Below are 25,754 nucleotides of genomic sequence, written 5' to 3'. Positions count from 1 at the left end.
ACCTAATAATATTATTGTTCATTTTGGATTATTTGTTAACTAAATTCTTGTTAAGAATTCCTATAAAAAGTTAAATCGATACAAGGCATGGATTTTAATAAACAAAATCCATTTGTTCAAAATTGAATAAAATCAATAATTTAGAATAATCTATTATTATTTCATAAAACAATTGTATGATTTAAAAAAAAAACATACTAAATATAAACTATAATAACTTTATTTACACTGAAAAATATCTATAAGTATATTACCTATATTATGGTTATTTTTTATTTAAAAAGCGTGTGGGTGTACGTCATTCTTGAAACGACTTCGGAAAACGTCCCACTTTTTCTAAATTTCTAACTTGAGTAAAACTTTAGAAGTAAGTACTTATTTAATGAAAAGAGTTTAAATTGTTTGATAAAATATTCTTTTACTCCAAACATTTAAACAATGTACGATTAACTTGACAAAATATTTTAGTGACATTCCATACTGGCATTCTATATCATATTCCTACTAATGTTAACATTATAGTGTATTCTACAGTTTTACATATTTTGCCAAGCATTATAACTTTTTTTGTTCAAAACATATTTATTGCAATTACTTTGTGATGTAAATAATCCAATAACATAACACACACTTTAATAATAAAATTAAAAATGAATATATTTATCAAAACTTAAGCGAAGCTAGTAAAAAACTAACAAAAGTATTTTATACTTTCATACTTTATAATTATTATATTAATATTAACTTAGATAAATTAAATTTAAAATTTAAAAACATATAGTTCAAATATCTGATTATTGTAACCTTTGAATATTATTAGAATGTTTATATAGTTATTTTTTTCTAATATATTATTTTTAAATACTTCAATAAATAAAAATAATTGAAATAGAATATTTCAAAAGACTTGTGAGTATAATAACATAATAATACAATTAACTATTTAATAATGTTATATGTAGTTGAAAATTTAATTATTTTAATTTTATTTTCGTTGCGTAAATATTTATTGAATTTAATATAAGCCAGCTGCGTCTCGTAAGTATTAATCAAAAGGCCAAAACCTATTATTGGTTTATAGAATGAGAATATTCGAGAACGGTTTCCTTTTGCGTGCCAAAAGCATTGTGTTGTTTTCCCCCTAAGCCTCTTCAGGAAATTAACTTGACCACGGAGAAAGGTTTCAGGTCAAAAGTATGATGAATTTTTTATAACAAAAAGAAAATTCCCTTGGTTACAATATCCTGTGGTGTGAACAATTATATATACATAATTAGTCGATGTTTAATTGCGTGGGATTATAATGCATAAATTATAAAAAACTGTGGTTATAATTCATGGACACTACGGGTTCCTTCCAAAAAAAAAAAACTCAATAAATTCTACTAGTACTTTCATAATATATGTGCATTAATAATACATTTATTATTAACAATATAGATGGTAGATTATCTATAATATTGTTACTAATAATGCGTATAATAAAAAATGCTCACGTTATAAGAAATAAACGCACACAACACCGAGAATATACACACACAAAAAATGTAAAATAATTCAAAAATAATATCAAATAAGTATGTATAATGTAATAAAAATAAACTCATAAACTGTTATAATATATAGTTTAAAAATTATTCGTTTAAAAATATGTTGGTTTATCCTCACAACATTGTTATTTTTGAGCTTCTGTGATCATTTCGAGGGTTAAAATACATATTAAAGGCTTACAAGGACTTTATTTTGAGCTAGAAGGAAATGGAACAAAAAACATCAGTTAGGTTTTCCGGTTAGAAAGCATTTTTTTCCCTTTTTTACAAAACCTTGAGGATTTTGGTCTAACCTTTCTATTTTCAGCATTCAAAAGGTCCGTTAAATTTTTCTATGGTCGGACACAAAATTGATAGTAATAAATCACGGGTTCTCAATGGTGGGATAAAAAAAAAAGTACTACGCGTTTAGTTGCATTTGTTTAAAAATGAATTTTGAGCTTTTTCATTTACAAGCATAGGTATTCTACAGAAATGGCCAAACATAACCGAGTTAAATATTATATAAAATATTTTTATTTTACCTAACCTTACCTTAAATATTAGACCAATAATCAAATCAGCAATACACAACTAAATTAACTAAACTATATTATTAACTTTTTACTTAAATAATATAATGCTACTCTTTTTAATATTTTATTACATACCTATAATGTTAAACAAAACTGATTTATAGGTATAATGTATTTTTAGCTTACGTTCAAGATAAGTGATGACTAATGTACGTGTTCAAAAAGTTAAATTGTAAATTACTCATAAATACATAATATACGATAAATCGTAAAAATATAAGGAAGTTTTTATTTTTAATCAAAATATTATAAAATACATAACTTATATACGTAATGCATTTATTATTATAGTTGAATATTTTTAGAATAAGTAATGGGTACACCTATACTATAGGCATGAATTAAATAAAAATAATTATATTCATCTTTATGAATGCTTGAAAGAAAAATATCCAAGAAAAATACGAATTCTTTGTAGCTTTCAAAGACATAAATGTTTATATAGCATAGACCACAATATTATTTGAAAGAATTTTATATAATATTTGAAATGTTGTCAATAATATTTAAGTGATTATTTGTTTATTTTTCTTACAAACACATCAGAATTCTTACTATATATTTAATATATTTTTTTGGTTAAATTGAACGTATTATTTTCTCCTTTAGATAGAAGGAAAGTCATTAGTTATCATTTACAGCCGAAATACCAACGACGTCATCAGCAGGCACAAACAATAATGTAATGTGCATTGTACATTCGTGATATCAGAAAAAAAGGTGTATACAATATGTAGTAATTAAAAATTAATTAATAAGCACATAAAAATGTATTTAAAAAAAATACATAGCATCACAAATATTTATTTTTGTTTTTAAATATTAAAATTATTTAATAAAATATAAGTGAAAATAGTAATAAATATAAAGACATTTTTTTCAGGATTAACAAATTCGAATTTCCTTCAGAAAATTCTCTCCCATTACAGTACAAATTACTAACAATGAACCAAATATATAATAAAACATAATAAATAATAGCATAGGTTTTAATAAAATAATTGATATTCAATTGAAAGATACATCAAACTTTATAAACTAAATTTTTTTTCCTAACTAACCTTACTAACTCTTAATACATATTTTTCATTATTGCAGTCGTTTAATTTTTTTTTTTTTTTTTTTTTGAGCATATGAATTTATATAGGGTTTATTATTTTTTAACTAACAGTATACTTATTACTGACCATTATTCCACATTCAACTTTAATCCATCACACTCGTTTAACCAATAAATTAAATAGTGCATCTAAAATATTGTAAAATATGTGATATTGATCATTAAGAGTTACAAAAGTACAATCATTAAAATTATAATATTATTTACAAATAGGTATATTACGTAGAGAGATCTATTATTTGTTTAGTATAATATGATTAAATGAAACAATTTTTTTTTACTTATTAGACTTTTATTCCATATTAAAAGTTAATCTATAAAAAAAAAATATATATATATATATATATATATATTCATTTATTCATTGTAATACGTAATATACACGTTATTAAAATTAAATATTCTCCTGATATCAAAACGTACCCAGGTGCATTATTTATTTTTCAATAGTCGTGGGATTTAACTGTGTCGGACAAAAGGTATAATGAAAATTGATGTTATTCATAATTGAATTATTATAATAAATAATTTATTTTATATAGTGTTTGGCCAGCGCGTTACGATGTACGATTCTAACGCAGAATATTATTTTTATACGTGTATATATTAAGATGTTTGAAAAAACAATCATTACATGTAGCGATTAGTATAAATTATAATTATTAACATTTATGATAACTAATGACTGTTAACAGTTGTGATAACTAATAATGATATATGATAGAAGGCGACGTTCATTGTGGCAGAAGAAAATTAGAGGGTTTTGCTATAGTCTAAGCTATAGTTTCCAGCAGCGATGGCGGCGACTGCTGAAGGAATATGACTAGTTTCCAGAAGTAGCTGAAGGAATAGGAGAGGAGTAGGCTTCTAAATTGGCTATTTTATACTACTTCTATCTATACTGTTTTATAAAAAAAAAAAAATTAAATACTTACATAAGTGTATTGTGTAACATGATCATACTAAAACATTAGTGAGTTTCATACAGAGAAAACATCATTAAGTCTATGGTTATCGTTAACATTTATAAAATCAACAAAAGTATAAAATGATTCGACTTTCATAAGTTTCAAAGTTTGATGAGACCGTAAGAAGTTTGGTGTTCACAACTAATGACGTCAATGGTTGAAGTCGCTCGATTTCTCTTTGAACCCAACCCAACCAATATAAATGACAGGATCATAGGCACCAGTGCTACTAAAAGCAGCCATTAATTCAAACCTGTCTAGCTTAAAAATATGTTTCTAAGAATAAATACAAAAATAAAAAATAAAAAACGAGTGTTTTGCGTGCCTCAATAGTCACTGTAATAATAAAAGAAATTCATTTTTTTTTCGTTACATTTTAACACCTGACTGCTATATAGATAACTAGAGACGTTATGTTTACCTTATATTTCCGGATAATATATAAATTAGTAACTTATGTAAATAAAATAACATTTCTGAATTTCTGTTCTAAATAAAATTGTATTGCACAAACCATTGCCATCAATAATTTTTTTTTTTTTGATAGAAACATATAAAATATGAATTATACTTATAATAATTAGTAAAAATGTTTAACATCTAAATGTAATAATATACATAAATAAAACTGTAAACTCACATCACTTATATAATATATAATCAACAGTTTAAAAGTGAACCAGAGCAAAAAAAAAAATAATAATGGAATAACTACACAATCTATAGACTTATGATATATTTTTTTCTTTTTATACACTTAATATATATTTATATAATATAGGTGTAAATAATATAATAATTTTATAAAACATATTATATTTGTTGAATTTATATACAAAACCAACTATATCATACGTTATTCATAAGTAAACTATTCATAAAGTAGTACAGCTAACACTAAATAGTCAGTTTATAACACTATAGCATAATCGTTTTATGTAAAAGCTAGTAGGGCAGTAGTCGTTGTTTTATATTACACGTTTTAACACTATTATACGTCGTATGTCATTATATTTATAACTATAATATATTTATATATATATATATAAATCCGATTTATTGTTATAAGCCTTTAGCTTCTATATCTATGTATTCCAAGGGCTCAGAAGTAAAGCCGCCTTTTGTAATAAATAAGTCGTGTGTGATTAATAAAATAATAATTGACTAATGAATTGTGATTTTATGTACCGACAGTGTACAGCAATATAGTAATTAACGATGTCAATGTAGATAGTGCACATACGTTTTTCAGTATATAGGTAGTATACATTTATGTTTTTTTCTTAAAAAAAAATATAGAAAACAAACAGTTTAAAATCCACAAACTTAAAAATGCATCATATTTGAGACATGCAGAAATTACAAACGAAGATAACCGTAAATGCAGTTAAAGTATTTGATGTAGTAACAAGAAAATCAAAAAAAACCTAATCTTAAAAAAATTCAGTAACAAAATTTAAAAGGGTGCGAGAAAAAGGTATAATGTTGACTTTTTAATATGGAAAAGGGCAGAATAACACTCAAAAATATATCGTTACAACAAAATATGAACAACCTGTACAAACATTATGAAATGTGACACAACAAACAATATGTGTAACAAGTTACTTAATGTGTATGAACAGATGTCAGAAACAAGCGTAACTTTAGTACAATAACAATTCTATTATTATATAGTGAATCCAAAAGGCAATATATCAAAATTGGAAAACTTAAACAGACAACTAAAACAATTTAAAGAGCCAATCTTAGAATCGACGTTAATTACTAAAATACTGATGTTATTACCTAACAGCTACAGACATTTCTACAGTGCGCGGAATTCAATGAATAGTGAAAATAGAAAACTAGAACAGTTGATCACTTGATTAATGGTAGAAGAAACGCAACAAGTACGTGGGCAGGAAGTCCATGACGTTGTTGCATAAAGTAGTGCTTTGATAGTAAAAATTAGTAAAAATAAAAAAATTCAAAAAACTGTAATAACTGTAAAACAAAACCAAGACATTGGCAAAAGAGTTGCAGCATACTCAAGAAGGAACAAGAAAAAAATAATTCAACTTCCTGTTTGGAGCTTATTGGTGTATAAAATAAAATTGAAAAATTAACAATTCAGATAATTGTTGCTTAAACTAAGGTCTAAGTGACTATATAATTAATTGAAGAGAGTAGCTCATAAATTATAAAAAATTAAAAGTGCAATCACTAGTACGTATTGGAGATGGTAAGCATATTATGGTAGTTGAAAATAATAATATTCACATTCATATTTATGTAGATAATAAGTGAATAAAAGGTTATATAAAAAATTTCCTATAAGTATCTGATCTAATGGTAAATTAATTTTATTATATGACATGCCTTTGTAAGGGAATAACAATTGTGATGAACAGTAAAAATTGTATATTTAAAATAAATAACCATGTAATTGTAGTCGGTGTTCATGATAATAAATTGTTTTTAATTTTAATCAAAGCAGATATTTTACAGGAAATTAAATATACTAACATTGCAATTAAGGGTTTCACATTAGAACACTGGCACTATGTTTTATTTCATCAAAATGTCAAAAATATTTGGGAGTATTTAAAATCAGTAAAATAAAATTCATAGGTATACAAGGACAGTTTTCTAAAATAATTCATAGTGATGTATGTGAACCCACGAAGGAAAGTTCATTGGGTAGTAAAAGATATTTTGTCATATCTAAAGATGATTATTTTACATATTATTTTTCCACGTATAAATGTTATAAAATACAATTCTGAGTACTGTTAAAATTCAATCTAAAATTGTTATTAAAACTATGAAACGTAATTGTGGTTTAGAGTACAAACATTCTGAAGTTCAAGTAATTCGCTTAAATACCTTGGTACAAAACATGAAATAAGTGTACCATACTCTTCAACAAAACGGAGAAGCTAAACGATCAATGAGAACTATTTGTGAATCAATCATAACAATGATCTATGCTAATAACTTTCAGAAATCATTAAGGGCAGAGACAGTCAATACAGTTATATGGAGATTTAGTCGAAGAAATTTATATGAAACAACCAGAATGGTTCGGCGGTGCTAAAGAAAAGATGCGCATACTACATCAAAGTTTATATGGTTTAAAGCAGTCATTTTAATCTTGGAACATTAAATTCAAAACCTTTCTTTTAAATTTTAATCTATTAAAAATAAAAGCGAATTTTTGTGTTTTTGTTAATAGAGTAAATAATAATCTATGAATTTTTACTATATTTTTTGATGATAATCTGGTTACAACAACATCGAATAAATATATGAACTCATTGAAAAAATATTCAATAGGTACAACATTTCACCATTACCGAAAGATAATTAAATCAATTTTAAGGAAATGAAATTGAACGAAAATCGATTGGATCAATTATTGTATATCCGATTAATTGTTATAAGTCCTCAGCTTCTGTATATCTGTGTACTCCAATAATATTCAAAATCCTTATATCATTAACTAGTAAACATTCAAAATAAACAAATTACAAATATTATAAAATGCTAACTTTGATATGCATTTAGCATAAACAAAATAGTATAAAAAAATAAAAATATAAATTATTTTTAAAACTAAATAACTCAATTTGGTTAAAGAGAAAACTTTTTAGTCTGCCAAATACTTGAATAATTTTATGCAGTTCCTTATTGTTTTGAATAAACAATTTAAATTTAAAAATTTTTCTTTATATTCACAATTCTCAAAATATTAATACAAATAACTACTAGTATATAATTGTAATAATTTCATCAGATTCCAATATTTTATCAAATTCGATCAATATAAATCACCACATTTGAAATTATTTATATAAACAGATTTTATTTAAAATCTGGTCGTTAGCATTCTTTCTTAAAAATTCTTAAATGATCTTCAGTAGCTTTTTTGTACACTTAGATATTTAAAATAGTATGAAAAGTTATAAATTATATTTATGAAGTACCGTCAAGATATAGTTTCATTATTATAAGAATGCCACATGAATATTTTTAAGCACTCATTCTGTCAAAAAATATTATTTTTTTTATTATTAAAATGGACTGATAAAAAAAAATATATATATAAATAGACTAATACGTAATGTTATCATTATTTAAAATTAAAGACATAAATTAATACATAAAATTAATCTTAAATATTCTAGTATACGCACGAGTAATACACAATTATTACCGATTTTTATTTATTTATTTTAGCCTATTAAACATATTATATTATTATAGTTTAAGGAAAAATTTTACTTGCTAAAAGTTCTGATTAATTTTGCCTGTATCACGAATAAGAGGTATTTTTTAATTATGAATAGGGCCAAATTTATTTTTTATTACATAAAATAAGTCAGCAAATTCTATAATGCTTCCTTGGCCGAAAAAAAATATTATTATAACTATATTGAAATATTTCAACAAAACTAAACAATATTATTAATCTCTTATAAAAATGTATTTTATTTATTAAATAAGTAGAAGATGTTGTATCTATTATTGAACAAATAATTATTACATTACCATTAGTTTATACAACAAATCCAATGTTTTGAATCGATTAAACTAAGTATTTTTATATTGTGTACTCCAGGAATGTTTTTATTTTTAAATTTCATAAACAAATATTGTTGAGAAAATATTTTTTGTTTTATTTATTTATTTTTATTTTTTTTGAGAAAACAATTAACTGTAATTTTTTGGAGACAAATTATACTCAATAGTAATATGTTGTTTAATTATGGTTTATATCTTATTGCCTCAGAATAGTATATTGCTGTAATTTACGTATATAATAACTTTGTTTGGGAGTTTTATAATATTCGAGAGATCGTTAATTGCAATCAGAAAAAAAGTTGTACTTAATGAAGAATTTTATCTCGAGTAGTGCCTTCTATTTTAAACAATGTAGAGAATGTACCTTTATTTGATACTTGTGTTGTTTTATTGGTGAAATATTACATAATAAAGTTAATTATATTTCAATTCAAATTAAGTTGTTTCGTATATTTAATTAATCTATAATAACAAATGATGTTGAATGCTTTTTTTAAGTCTAGCCTCTCGAATATTAGTTATTAATTCTTATTTAAGGTTTTTATTTCATTTTCAATATATGCTAGGGAATCCAAAGTTAATTTTTTTTTTTGGAAGCTATGTTGTAAATTTGAAATCAAAGCAAATTAAGTTATATTTAAATATGCATTATGATGGGCTGTTAGTATCTATAGAAGATTATTGTATTAAGGAAGAGAGGAAATTGAAAAATTCGAGAAATAACCTTTTTGTGCAAGATACCAAGTTTAATTTCATATCACTTTGTGAGACTTCATCATAAGTAATCATTTTTAAGTTTGTTATATTTGATTTAATTTTATACGTATTGCATAGTTAATTTTCTTTTATTATTGGCTGTTTTTGTCATAATATTTTCTTCAGACTTTCTGGGCAATTAGATGCAATGTGGCCTTGAGTCTTACATAAAAAAACATGTAAATATGTCGTTAGATATAAATACTCTGTAATTTGGGTCATTATAATTAATTAGAAATGAGTTTAGAAGCTTGTGTAGGTCTTCTTGGTATTAATGAAAGTTTGGCTACAAAAACTTAAAATGTAAGAAAATTCAGTATATCTTGTTACCTGCTTTTAAAAATGTGATATTACTGCATAACCTTATGTTTCGTTTATTAAATTAATTTTCTGTGGCGGCGTGTGGAGTCGGGATAGACGTTAGATAAAAACTTTCCTTTATTTTAATTATGCAATTTACAAAGTTTAAATTGCTGATCATATTTTATAATAATTAGAAGCTATCTACAAGATTGTCCAATAATGTTTTATTAGAAAATAATATGCATAATCGCTCGTTAGATATTATACGGGAAGTGAAAATTATATTAACCGATTTAACAATCTTTTAACGGAAAAGTTTCATTTATGAAAATTAGTATTGCTTATTCTTTTTTTTGGAATGAGATAGTTTTCTATAGCTGAGGTAAACAATTGTTTGTTAACATCTATGGATAAAACTAAAGTGAGTTAATGTGTTAAAGAGGAAATGTTCTGTGGTGTAACAGCTTGATGAATTGTTATTAATAATTATTTTGACAATTTAATTTTTTATTTGATGTTTTTTTTAACCATTTAAGTATTTGTGGTACTTTGTGAATTTTAGTAAATGGATAGAATTTTTAATGGGAGTTTTTTTGAAAGCATCTTGTAATGGGATGGGCTTGCGTCTGGATTGTTTTTTTTTTTTTATTATACACGTGCTTGTGGTGTTATATACTAGTTATAATGACCTGTACATTTAGTGTGTAGACTATTTGCTATCAAAGCTATTAGAATCGAAACTCATAATAAAAATCGTACTGTCAGTATATACTGTAAAAATACGGCTGTTATTTATGTAATTTGAAATATTCCATACTTATAGAAGTTATTTTCATTAAAAATTACTCAAACTTTATCACTATAAATATTATATAAATTATCCGTTATTCAGAAACATCAATTGTTCGGTAATAAAATTATTTTCCATTTCAAAAACATTTAAAATAGTTAAAAGTATTTATATTTATACTGTTGTAATAAAGTATAAAAATACAAGTATGTAATAAAAAAAAAGCTTTTCAACTAAATACTTTTAATCTAATCAAAACTTTGCATGGTCATGTCTATATAATATAAAGAAATATATTAACTAATAATTACTGTTTAACTATTGTATACCTTCTGACTTAGAAGTAAGGAGTTAGGTTATTATAATAACACAAAATTGTATCTGTTACAGGACGATGTATAATTAATCCTTATTAAATTAAAGCATGTTAAATATATTACTATTCATTAATTCATAAATAATGAGCTAATTTAAACTCTTTAAAAATGTCCGCTCATATTAATTTGTTGACTACATGTAATATACCCAATACGCATTTCAAAAACGTATCACAGAAACTATTTAAATTATGTTTACGCATACACAAATTAGAAACTTATAATTCAATAAAAAAATTTTGAACTCTAATATGACCTTGAAACACGCATTCGTTTTGATTATCGATTTTTTTTACCAAAATGTGAAAAGGTGATTTTTATTCATATTAAAATGTATTAGTGTATTAAAATTAAAATACAACTTTGGAATAATATTTTATTATTTAGACAATAGAGGATATTATGCAGATAAAATATTCTATAGTTTTACACAAATAAAATAAATCAATGTATACATTTTGATTTACAAATTAAAGTGAATTGTAAATTTTACAGTTAATTTTTTTAAGTAATTACTGACTATTGACTATGTTAAATTAATAATAAATAATAAATTAACTGTACATTTTTCAAATTATTAATTTGTTTTACAAAAAAAAATGTTTAAAACTTGAAAGTTTAAATTGTTGTAAAAACGTTTATATTATACTGTCTACATTATTTATTTATTTATTTTTTTAACAGTTTATAATAGATGTGTTTAAACACAACTATCGATTTTAAAAATATATCAATATTTATCTTATTTATTTATTTTTTTGGTCAAAAGAATTTAAATATTTTTGTATTTGATCCAGCAATATACTCTCATACTATGTAATTCGATATTTTTTTCCACAGAACTATTTTAAAATGTATTTGTGTAGTAACCATTTTAGAAAAACTAAATAATTAAGCATTTAATAAAAATGTGTTGTGCTTTTTTAACAAGTAGAACCTTCTAATAATTTGCATTATTCATACACACAAATAAATTATAATACAATAGTCAATTGTGATCAAACTTTTACATCACTCTTAAATTTTTATATGTACACTTATAATACAAATATATTAAAAAAATATTTTTTTTTTTTTTTAATTGGATCAAATAATAAGTGCCTACTAACTCAGCTAACTAAACCAAACAATTTAAAAATATAAATAATCACTGTCATATTTAGTAAAATAACGCTTCGCTGGCTCAAAAAGTTTTTTAATTCAATATTTTATAATAAATTTATAATATTAATTTTAAATAAATAGATTAATAATGTAACACGGGATTATTGTGTTCATGTCAGTGAAACAACGAATGCCTAACACCCGTTTATTGTTCCTTTTCCAACTTTATTAAGATTAAAATTTATTTTTCTAATTCAATAACATAATTTGTGACTTTTTGTCAAATGATTAATGATTCTAAATATTTTAAAAGTCTAGATTATGATACGTTCATAAATATAGTGTAATAAAAAAAAAAAAATGTAATATTTATAATCGTAGTTTAAAAAAAAATAAATTATTAATCATGTATGGTCCCCTTAAACACTCTCGAAATCAGAAAAGTATTTAAAAGTCTAATGAGGATATAGAATACATGTTACGAGGATGGATGGTTGATAATAAATCTAAAAAGTAAAGCATTGAATTCAATTTTGTTCAATTCCAAAAAAAATAGTTAATTTCATCGAATAATTGGACGTAGCCTTCCTTTAGCTTTATTTAGAAATGACCCGAAAATTGGACTAAGTAATTTGCCATCCGATCTGTTAAAGAAATTAACAACTGAAAAATATCTTGAACATAGATCTCAGATAAAGGAAATTAAAAAATGCTCAATTGCCTGCAGCATTTGTAAATTTGAAGTTAATTTGCTATTATCGGAGATTGCTGAAAATAATGAAATATCTTCCAATTATACGATTTTAGTATATATATATACATATATAATATATATACAAATTCAACGTGAACGTGGACATGAAAGCCAAATTAAGCTGTAGAAAAAATAATCAAGGTAGATAATAGAACACGAGAAAAATGTTCTTTTAGATTAAATTTAAATTTATTTTTAACAGGGTAACAAAAAAAAAAAAAAACAGACGATTTTAAAATTAATCAATGCATTGTATTCGGAGTATCGAGGGTTGATAGAAGACCTACATATCTGCTTAATATAATTTGTGTGATAATGGGACCAAAATAAAAAGGATTGCATAAATTTTTGAACAAAATATGGTTTATTTAAAGGATGATTCAGAAATGAACATTTGAAAAAAATCAAAAACTCAATTTTCACTACTGATCAAGTCGATAAAAATGTTAAATTTTCAGTGTGAAAAATGATTGTAAAAAATTCAAGAAGGAAAAGATTTTCGTCTTGTTTGTGTAAGGAAAATACTCCTTGTCAATTAAGTCGATATATATGTATTAAAAATAACATGTTATGTAATAGTCGATGTCATAATCAATCGTCGTACAAAAATAAATAATGATATTATTTCATAATAATACTTCATAGGTAACACTGTCATTTATAAAATATAGTATGTTATTATACGTATAGTTTGTGGAAAATAAATTAAAATATAATGTAATATAATTTATTAAAAAATATTAAATAATAATTGTTTCAAAATAATTGCACAAATTACACTATATTGGTATTGTCCATTTCATGAAATGGATATCCATATTATAATGTATTTTCGTCAAAATTTACAATCTAGACAAATTTCACTATCTAGTATCTGGATATTCAGTTTGTTAAATGAATGGTTTCACTATGTGGATGCGATATATACACGTTCAATTTTCTTGTTAAAACCATAATCGTTGTTAATTTTTCTCTTTAAAATCAGTAATACGTCAATATACGTTAAAATTATCTTACAGTATTATAATTGCTTCATAAGCTACTAAAAATGTTATTGTTATTTTATTTTATTAAAATCACAATATTATGTTATCATAAACGTATGATTTTCTTCAACGCTTCGTATATATTTAATATAACTGACATAAATTTCATAAAACAAATTTCTTATGATAGATAATAGGTTTTTAAAATATTTTAAAACTTACCAAACTAGACACTGGTTTGAATTGATACTATTTATTTTTGTATCAAACTGTATTAACCACTACAGAATTTTTCAAAATATTATTACCTGAAACAAATGTACATGATAAACTTATATTAATAATAATTTAAATCCATAAAAAGATTAACACAACTTTAAATTATCTTATAAAAGTAAAACAGTTGAGTAGCTACATAATAAACTTGAAGTAGTAGATACTAGATAAACAATTGTATTTACTTATGGTATACTTAGAGCAACTACCCTATACCAAATATATAAATATTAAATGTATTTTTTTATGTTGGGCTATAGCCTAGCTGTTTCAATTAATTTACTCTTCCTTAGTTTTACTACAGTAGCCGTATTATAAAATTTATTACAGGAATTCATTTATTACTCCATTCAATAATTACAATTTACGCCAAGTTTACAAATCGCGGAAAATCAGAGTATTGTCATGTTCTCTATACATTGATTTGTTCTAAAAATATATTTAATATTGAATAAAATATTATGCCATACCACCAATAACAAGGCAGATATAATCTATAAAAATATAATGATAATTAATAGCTAATATGATGTTATCCTTTAAATACTTGTTGGCAAATTATTTGTAGTTTATGATATAAAGTTAGCGTATCAAAACCGAATCAAAGCCTTTTAAAAGTTACAAAGTAGAATTATTTGTATTGATATATACGAACACATTACAACATTTTGGCAACAGCAAGAACTGTTTTAAGTGAGTAGGTTATAATGACTTTGTAGCTTATATATAGGTATACCTGAGCTATTAGTACGTGTAAACTCATTTAAACCACCAACTAAAGGTACTAACTAGTTATAAAGACAACAATTTGTAGAGAAAGGGTAGATAATTACAAGCAATTACTACTATGTAATAACTCTTCTTAAAGATACATCGTACATTTTTAGATACCAAACACAACTATAAAAATAAATGTATGAATAACGTTATGTTATTCTGTAATCATTAAGCATTAAACGACACGTCCAAATACTTATGTTTACCACTTCTATTAACTTTATATATAAAACAGACTTATTCAAAACTATGTTAAGTATATTATAATATATTATTATCTATTAAAAAAAAAAACCATGTGAGGATTTTAGTAGAAATATTTTTATTCTAATTATTGTTACTCACATTAATATGCTAATTGTATCTCAATTGATCCTTTTGCGCTTTGTATATAAGATGACCCACCTTGATTTTGTGTTTTCGTGCATAATTTTCAAATGGAAAACACAGTGCATTATTATACAGTCTGTATTATAATTAATGGTCTACAGATGGTACAGTGAACATTACAGAACTTACAAATAATATTAGATAATACATTCAGTCAATATACAAAAACTGCAACGAAATCAGAACATAAGTAGATTAGTCAACAAAATCTTATTTCCGTTTAGATACATTCTATTTCAAAATTTCAAAGTCGTAAAACAAAAATTATAACAACGTTGTTGAGAATTATAATACGAGTACCTATATATACTTTTACATATATAATACTCCACTTATCCACTTATTTATACATATATATATATATATTACATGTTTGTATTTTGTACTATACAAACGATATAATAGACCACAACATACTAAAAATTTGAGATCAAAAACCGACATTCTCACGATGGAGTCGACGGCAACGAATATCAAGATAAACCATCAAATAATAAGTTTTTTATAAGTAACCGTAAAAACCATTATTTAAAATACGTGAATTTCACCGTTTATGTATATAAAACTACTCCACAAATAATCAAGATTTTTATACTTAAGAAATGTCGAAATAAACCCAACAAAATGAATGACGATACTAAAAATGAATCTAGAAGTAAAAGGGAGGATGAGCTAGCTTAAAAATATTAACTGAAGAAAACATATAAATATAAATTAAATACTTGAGTTTTAAGAAACGATAAGCCATAATAACGTGAATAAAAATATATTGTTAGTACAGACTGTAAGAGACTAAAATATTACACTTTTTTTTTTTATAAATTAAGTGGTACAAACAATAAAAGTATTTTTGAAATATTATTTAAAAGCTTCAGCTTTCAAAACCCCTACCCCTAGAACTTACACTTTGTTCACGAATAATTAATATGATTTATACCTGTTTTACATTTTTGTTATGAGTAAAAGAACCGTAGTATAAATCATGAAGTATAAACTGATTATTATGTGCCTCATAGATAAAATGTAATCAATATAGTACGACAGATATTATACTACACTTATAAATTAAAATAAAAAATATATTATTTGAAATGAATTAAATATCTTATAGCAAGAAGAATTATAAAAGGAAAATAAAATAAAGAATAATTTGACATATTATAATAAATAAAAATAACATTGATAGATAAAAAAATTATAGTACAAGTATGGTAATTAAATTAAAGTATATCATTTAGGTGAAATAAATTAATTTTTATAAATTAAATAAATCTCAACCTACAACCTTATGAATAATACTACACTCCGGTGTAGTATTAATATCATAATACATCGATTAGCATCCAACATACAATTTAGGATTAGTAGTGCGGTTGCTACCCAAATACATTGTGTTGAATATAATCTCACTATTTTAAGTAAATACAAAGTATTGTAAAGATTTTGAGGTTATTCATTTAAAAGTACAATAAAAGTTAATTTTTTTATCAAACAACCCTTATAATTTTAAAACCCATTTTTTTTTTTGAAAAAAAATTTTATTCGCATAATTTATGGTCGAAATACAACCTTTTTTTTTTCAAAAAAAAATATATTTTTTATTATTCAATATTTTTGTTTTTTTAATATCATATTCTGAAGCAGAAAACTGTTTAAAGTATTTAAATACATAAAAGTCAAAATTCAAACGAGGATTCTACAAATTATAACTATTTAAAGCTTAAGTGAGCGGAGTGGCATAGTTCGGGGATACCTCTCAAAATGTTAGTCTATTATTTCACCCACTAAGCTTTAAATACTAATAACAATTATAACCCATATACTTCCCTTGTAAATTTCAATTTTTACATATGTATCAAAATAAACACTCAGCTTCAGAATATGAAATTAAAAATGTATATTGTCATTCAAAAAAGTAAAAACTTAAAAAAAAATTATAAAGATAAAAATATTTTTAAAAACGTTAATAGATTTTGAAATAATAAGTATTATTATTCAATAAAAAAATATCACATAGTATATTTTAAATCACTACTAAACAAAATTACAATTATTCTACAAAGGAAATGAAACTCGTTTCTTTATGTTTACCGTAATATGTATGTATTAAAAGATATGGTACCAGCTACTGTTATTATAAAATGTAAATGCAATTTTTTTACAAATGATGAATATGATATTATAATAATAGTTGTCTAAATGCTGTTTGCTTGTTTAAATTAACAAATAATAACAATTTAAATTATAAATACTATTTTTAATTGAAAAATTACATACTTATATTGTTTATAGAACGTAAAATACAAAATAAAATATTATTCTTGCTAAAAAAAAATGTATATATAGGAAATTAATGATACTGTCTATAATACTAATTACTTACTTCTTTAAAAATATAATTTTTAAAGTTATAACTTATTTATATTTTGCTAATACGTATTTATATTCATGAACTTATACTTCATTAACAACAATTTGTAATTTTTATGATTATTTTACGATGAATAAAATGTCTGACAAGTTAATTTATTAATTATTAGTAATGTTGGATATAATTATATTAATATTCAAAATAAAAGCAATTACTTGGTAATTACCAATTACCTTGGATCTCAAGCTAAATTTTCTTGATATGTTCATAATGAATACAAATAATATTTATTTTTTTTGTAAAAAATTAAATAAATTTTAAAAAAAACATCATCTATATAAAAAATTCTTTTTAGTATCAATTATTATATTTTGTAACGAAATGTCTACTTACTTAATCTTATTACTTAATTATGTCACCGTGTTAACTAAAATCTCGGAAAATAAAATTTTACTATGATTTACTTAAGTTCTAACGATACATGGAGTGAAGTAAAAATATAAGAAGCGATGAAAGATTTGAAAATAAACTGTTTGAGGTGTCATAACAAAATTTTTAAACAATTAAAATTAACAAAGTAATTTCTTATTGACAAAAATATAAGATAAATGCTTAAAAAAAATGATTATTCCGGGGGTATTTAATTTGTTTATTGTCAATTGTCAATCAACAGATTCAAAAAATTATTCTATTTGGAGCTTGATTAAAATCACACATCCACACTTCTTTTTATTTTTTCAGCGTTTTATTTGTTATTGTTCTTCACACATAAAAAAATAACCATTTAGTAAATTAAAAATAGATATTTAGAAAGAAACTTTTAAAATACGGCTCGTGCTATCTGTTCGCAAAAATATTTAAAAAAAAAACTTTTTAAAAAAATTTATTTTTTATCTTTCTCTAAATCAAAAACAAAATTATCACACTTTAAATTAAATGATCTTCTATTATATGTAAATTACAGATTTCTAAATTTATTTAAAAAGTATAATTCTGTAGTACTAAATAATATGTATTATGAACGAGAATAAAATTGTAAAACCATTTTTGGTCTAGTTGCACAATTTTAGTATAAAAATTCATTTTTTCGTATAAAAATAATAATAATACTAAATAATTAATATTAACTACCAGATTTCTTTACAATATAGCTGTAGTGCTATTATTTTTTACTATTATCAATAAAATTGGCATAAATTAGAAATTAAGGTATTTATATTTAATAAAAATTATGGTTTTAAATATTTACAAATTTTATACATTATACTTTAATTTGAATTTAAAATAACAAGTAGTTAATTATACGTAAATAATTATAATAAACAATTAATAAAGTAATGAGATATATTTTATATTAATTAATTTCTTTCAAATTAAATTTTGCAACTGCTCACGTAGACAGGTAATACATTTTAAGTTGGAGAGTAAAATAAATTGAGAAAACAGATGTTTTATAAGACTAAAAATATTTAGTTACTAGAATTACTAAATAATAAATATGAAAATGCTTGTGACATTTATTTTATAAGGAATTTAGACACATTCAAGGCTATAGAATTAATGGGAATTTTTGTGATAAATGATCATAACGCTATCAAATATTGAACCAACAACATAAGTGTTTTAGTGCTTTTCAACAGAGGCCATAGTTTATCTAAAGCAATATAAATGCTAAAGACATCCAACTTAATAAAGTAAACCGAACGTAATCAACGAAACAAAAAAAAAATAATTAATAAATCACTTTCTAATATATCCCACTCATATTGAGAAGAACAATCAAATGAAATAACTAATGAATAATTGTTATAACCTGTTGTACCATACGCAAACACCAATTTTATGACAGCATTAAGGTTGATATCAAAATATTATCATACTATATAAGCTACCACAAATATTTATAAACAAAATACAATACAGGAATTAGCCATTGATCATTGAAAAGGTGTGAATTAACAAAATCCAACAACAAAATAAACTATTGAATCTGAAAAATGACTTTTAACCGAACATTATAACAATTTTATCGATCTATGATTAAATTTTAAATTATTATAACAATTTATCAAAAACAACATGGACAATTAAAAAAAATAAATGCTAAAGACTAATACCATAAAAACATATTAACTATGAAATACGATTTATAAGTAAAAATAATAATAATCAAATCAACTAGTGTACTTATGCTTATTTTTTTTTTTTTATTTATAATTGTTTTAATTTTAATTCTTATAAACTATACATTTCAACTATGAGCTATACATTTTTAATATCCAAATATCTTGTACATACTAAGTGAATATTAATAATTACATTTAAAACAACTTATATGCATTTTAAATATTTTTTGTTTAAAATTATTTATATTGAATCTTTTTTTAAAAAAAATGACCAATCTTAATACTACTTATGTTATTATATAATAAAAAAATATTGTCCATACAATTTTTCTGAGTTTTTAAAAAAGTAAGAACGTAGATTTTAGAGAAAAAAATTATAAATGAATTATTTTCCACAATGTTGTTTTTAATTAAGATGTAGGGCCAAATAAACACAATTTCATTAATCAAATCGAATGTAAAATTAATTTTAAGATACAGCGCAGTAAAATAATCAAAAGCACTTATAAGCGCATATTTTACCCTCATTCTTTGCTCTGTTGAACATTTACTTGAATTTCTTCTCATATAACCATATCATTTTATACTAAACATTTACAAACATTTTCTTATATGAATTTTTTTTAAAAAATTTTTCAGAGACATTTTAATGTCTAAATAATAAATACAATTACAATATATAAAAACAAATTTTTGTACAAGGCAGTAATATATAATAAAATAAATGCTGTATAAAAATGAATATTCATGTAGTAAAGTACTTTAAATGTACAAAATACCAAATTACTTTATTTGCTATACCCAATTTTATAGCAAAGATTCTTTAAAAATGTGTAACTTAAATATTTAAATAAAATATGATTTATTAGTCATAAATGGATTTTAATTTTTTTTTTTTTTTATTTTAATTCTAATTATATATAATCTGTATCATTGACACAATGAGCATAATTGCTATTATTAGAAAAAACATAAAGATTTGATAAAAGAAACCACCCAGTGGTAACACTTTCAAATAGTTTATTTATAAAAATATTTTTTTACTATCATATAGTTCATAAAGCTAAATTGTTGGTTAGATTAAAAAAAAATAAAGCTAAACGTGAATGTTTGTGATATTTTATAAAATAATAGGATCTTTTTTTCTTTTTTTTTTTTTTAATAAAATTACTGATATTTTTTTTATTTGTTACTTAACCAAAACTTCAACAAATATAATGCATGATTTTTTGATTTTTTACGAATATAAATTTTTAAAATATTAAAATATAAATATAAAAAATAATAATAACTATATAACCATGTTATTGATGTAATATAATATTTAATCATTAATAAATTATGAAGTATCTACCTAGATAAATAAAAACAAAATATAAATTCATAAGGAAATAGATTCACGTATGTATTATAAATATTATCATATTACAAACATTAGGTTCTAAAACACGTGCACTTTTTTAAAGCAATATTTTTTTTCAATTTGTATTTGACTTTTAAAATATATTAACTCAATTCAGAGTATCAAGTCTCATAATATTGGTTTAGCTACTTGTTGAATATAATTCAATATAAATTATTGATTATTATGTTATATTGTACAACTTTATATACATAGGTATTAAGTTACAAATTTCTAATACTTTTATTCTTATGCTTATAAACACATACAAATTGAATAACTATATAACAAATCATGTTACAAATTTAAAAGTACCTCTAGTTAATTTGTTTTTTAATTTATAATCTCTAATAAATCAATTAGTAAGTACAAATATTGTGAGAACATACCTTTAATATTGTGAGGTTAGCTTTCTAATCATGTCAATAAAAACACAAGGCATAGCATTGATTAAATCTATCGCAACAATTGTTAAAAACCAGGCTTTCTTAAATGTGTTTATTTATTTAATTACTTCCTAACTACCTATGAGAAAATCTATAGTCAATATTTAAAACAACCAATAGTTAAATAAATAAGATTTTTTAAAACTTTTCCTGATCATTTCTCTGTCTATTAATACCCATAAAAGAAAAAAATGACCTATTACAATAAAGCTAACACACATAATTTACATTTTTTTTTTAACCCTACTACAAACGTAAATACTTCTTATTAATTTCGAATCTATACAATTGATTAAATCATGTAAAACTATCATCTGTTATGGCGTTGCGTTTCCTTTGTCCTCTATAAATGTTCCACACTAAATACAATCATGTTTCACTGGTATCTATAACGCACCAAAAGCTTATCTACAAACGTAATAAGAATAAATGGTCATATCTTATTAATATTTTATAAAATCTAATAAATCAATGTTACTCATTGTTATTTCGTATATTGTATGATGTATTTTCTTAGTGCCTATAAACTGTTACAAAACAATAAAATGAAAGTTGAAATGTTAAAACGCATTTAAAAAAATTACTAATATTAATCAATTTTTGGTTTTAAAATCGATTTTATACTGAAACCTGACAAGTAATTAATTTCAAATTAAACATATAGACTATTTTGTTCTTGTTTATGTCAATTACAGAAATTCCATCAAAATTGTTGAACTATTTTTTTGACGTACCTTTTAAAGTTCTATTTTTCAAAATATTTGTTTTTTCTTGTGAAAATTCCAAAAGTAAAAAAAATTATCTTAAAACTTTCTTAGACCAACAAAAACGTATTTATAAGTTTTGTAAGATCAAATATATTTTTATCATACAATTTTGAAGTAATTATAGTAATTGTGTTGCAATAATTAATTTAATATAGCAAATTACCTATCCGATTATCGTGCAATATTCAATAAAAGCGATAAACCATACTCATAATCCATGTTATATTTTTACTGTATATAGTAAAATAATGATATAATTTATTTTAAATTCAAGTTAATCAAAAATAAAATATTTTAAATAATACACATACGTTACTTGTAAAATATATTAATATGAAGAATGGAGATACCGAAACAAAATTACCATATTTGTTCAAAAACTTGAGTTTGAATATCAGTACAATCACATATTATTATTATATTGTTATAAGAATAATATTGACTATAACTATTTGTTGTTAAAGGATCGTGTGGAACGTAGGTATTAAATATATTGTAATGTACTTTGTGTTGTATCAAAACTTTAAACGGCAGATTCAAAACAGATTAGCTTATTAAATTATGACTGTATTATATTTTTATTTCTATTTTTAATCAGCTTATATTATATAAAATAACTTTATTTTTTTTTAATTGTAAATTGAAAACAAAATCATGAACATAATGAAAAATATTGAAGTAAATTTAAAAGTAATAACCTAATTTACTAGTGTATATACACTAGTAATTTAATGTACAGAAATAATTTAGTATATTAAATTATTATTACTACCTATGACATTTTATAAGAATAAAAATAATTTTATTGAATTAGTTTCATCACTTACATATTTTAATAAGAATATCATAGAATATTAAATAAATTAATAAATTATGTTATAATATATAGATTTTAGGCTTCGAATTAGTTATTAAATATTAATAGAAAATATAATTATATACTGTAATTAACCTGATTTCGATTAATCCCTAATCTTAAGTAAATATAAATAAGTACTATTCAAAATTTATGTTTTCTAAATAAAAAAATCTAAAAAATTTACAAAGGTTTTGAACTATTAAACTATTCATTTAATATGTATGATTATAATTTTAAAACTGAAAAATTTACAGATAAATATTTATAGGTACATAAAGGAGATTAAAAATTACTTTTTAGTATCAAATTTATAAATATAACATTTAACTACATTGGTTTTAGTTTAAAAATACTTTTTGGCAGAGTATTTTTCACTCATCTTAACGCAGTATACTGTAGTGTGCCATGATGTATAAAATATTTGAATGTTATTGTGAACAGAGCAAAATTAGTTAACAATAACTTAAAAAATATTTTTAAAAAAATTTTTTAATTTTTCCGTATGTTTAAAAAATTAAAAATTACCTTTTTGAGTAGATGCTATTGATACTTGATTTCTGAATTTTTTGGATGCTAAACACATTTTTATTTTATTAAATATGTTCACGAAAAAAAATAAAGTAATAAAAATATATTATTTCAATACTTTTATGTTCCTCACTGCTTCATTTGGAATCTAAAATATTACTAGAAAAAAGATTGGTCGTAATAATATTGGTAATATATGACAAATTGGCTTACATAATATAAAATATAGAATATTTCTCAATACTTAACCCTATTAATAACTTATTTTTCAGCAATTTTTTTTTTTTTTAAATCGTGTTAGATCATATGAGATTGTTACATAGATTTATATATACGTATATATCTATATATATATTATACTTTTTGTGTCACTTCAACATTTAAAGTCATTCAATTTGTTGACTTGATTATTCTTTTTTTTTTTTTTTTTTTTTTTTTTTTATTGAACTTAAGCCCGGCAACTAGGGCCATTAGCTGTTTGTAGGGGTTATGAATTATGGTAAGGGGTAAGGTTGGTACGGTAGGTTGTATTTTTACGATTGTTACGGTTGATAGCAAACACGTGTATGTGTGGCAAGGTTTTTAACCACTATGATCCCGAGTGGTCACCCATCCGGGAACTAGTAGCTATGGCCGTTACTTACTCTCAGTCGCATTCCGCGACTGGTAACAGACAACGCGCCACACCAAGCCACACACTTGATTATTCTAAAAATGTAAAAGGTTTAATTATTTATTAATTTTCATATTTTCATTGAACATTAATTTAAAAATAATATAAACATAGTTTAAATTAGGAATTATTTTAATGTTATATATAATGAATACAAAATATAAATTAATAATTCAACTTTTAAACTATAACAGAAGACCACCTTATTTTTGTTTTTAAACATAAAAATAATTTTTTGGAAGTAGTGTCAATGGACACTCCCTTCCTTCAAGTGTTCACGTCTAGTAACTATCAACACATTTACTTATTTTATTAACTTGTATATAGATTGTAAATTTTTAACCCGGGAGAGGTTTCGTTAGTCATTATGACCGAAGTTATTTTTATATTGGATATTATTCAATGGTGGATAACTCAATATCTTGGTAATTCCCCATACCTCTCATACATGTATACAATAACAGTTTTACGTCATTTTAGATAAATTTAATATTTATTTTTTTATTTTTACTTTTCTAAGAATAAATATGTATCTTTCTTAATTTATTTTGATTTATTTTGTGTTATTTATTTAGAGTATAATAACCTCACACCCAAATAAGTAAGTAAAGAAACTTTTCAGCATTATTATAAAATGAACTTCTAATAAGTCGGTCAAAAAGACCAACGACACCTCTCTTTAAATTTTTTAATACGTCACCTCTCCCGGGTTAAATAAATAAAAAAAAATAATTTTACTTGGTACTTAATAAAATTAGAATATAAAATTAAATAAATATGATCAACAAATACAGTACTTATTGATTTTTAAAAACAAACTATTTAGAAAAATATTTAAACAGAGACGAACGAGGGCTCCACCTCGTGTCACCTGTAGTGACTGTATTATACTATATTTTATACATATTTTTACAACTAAGTTATGGTCAAAAATACATATAGAATAAAAACGCCACTTATTACTGGCTCCATCAGTATTATTAATCATTATAAAAGGTTTTTTAGACCATAAAATCCATAACTAAATTATTTTACTAAATATGACCTTAATAAATTTAAAACTAAATCTTTAACTAAAAAATAATTTTTATTCTAAAGATTAAACTTTTATCTACATTTTTATATTATTACTAAAAAAAAATTAACATATAATGCACTACTGTATCAGTTAAAAATACCGACTTTTTTTTTTAACTCAAGGTATTAAAATAGTCTAATTTAAATTTAAAATATGCAACACATAATAATTTGACTAAATAATTTCAGTATGCTTTAATATTGTCATTAATA

The 25,754-nt window shown here is 22.9% G+C and overlaps 1 protein-coding gene across 2 annotated transcripts in view; it reads right to left on the bottom strand.

The window, feature by feature from the left end:
• LOC112602626 (cationic amino acid transporter 3) overlaps positions 1 to 25,754 on the bottom strand; it is an 85,750-nt gene that overhangs the window by 59,182 nt on the left and 814 nt on the right. The window lies entirely within an intron of this gene.

Source organism: Melanaphis sacchari, unplaced genomic scaffold, assembly GCF_002803265.2.
Source record: "Melanaphis sacchari strain LSU unplaced genomic scaffold, SCAv2.0 Contig8_pilon_pilon, whole genome shotgun sequence".
In the NCBI taxonomy this organism is placed as follows: Eukaryota; Metazoa; Arthropoda; class Insecta; order Hemiptera; family Aphididae; genus Melanaphis; species Melanaphis sacchari.
Note: the sequence above shows the minus strand (reverse complement) of the source record. Positions and strands in the feature narration are given on the sequence as shown.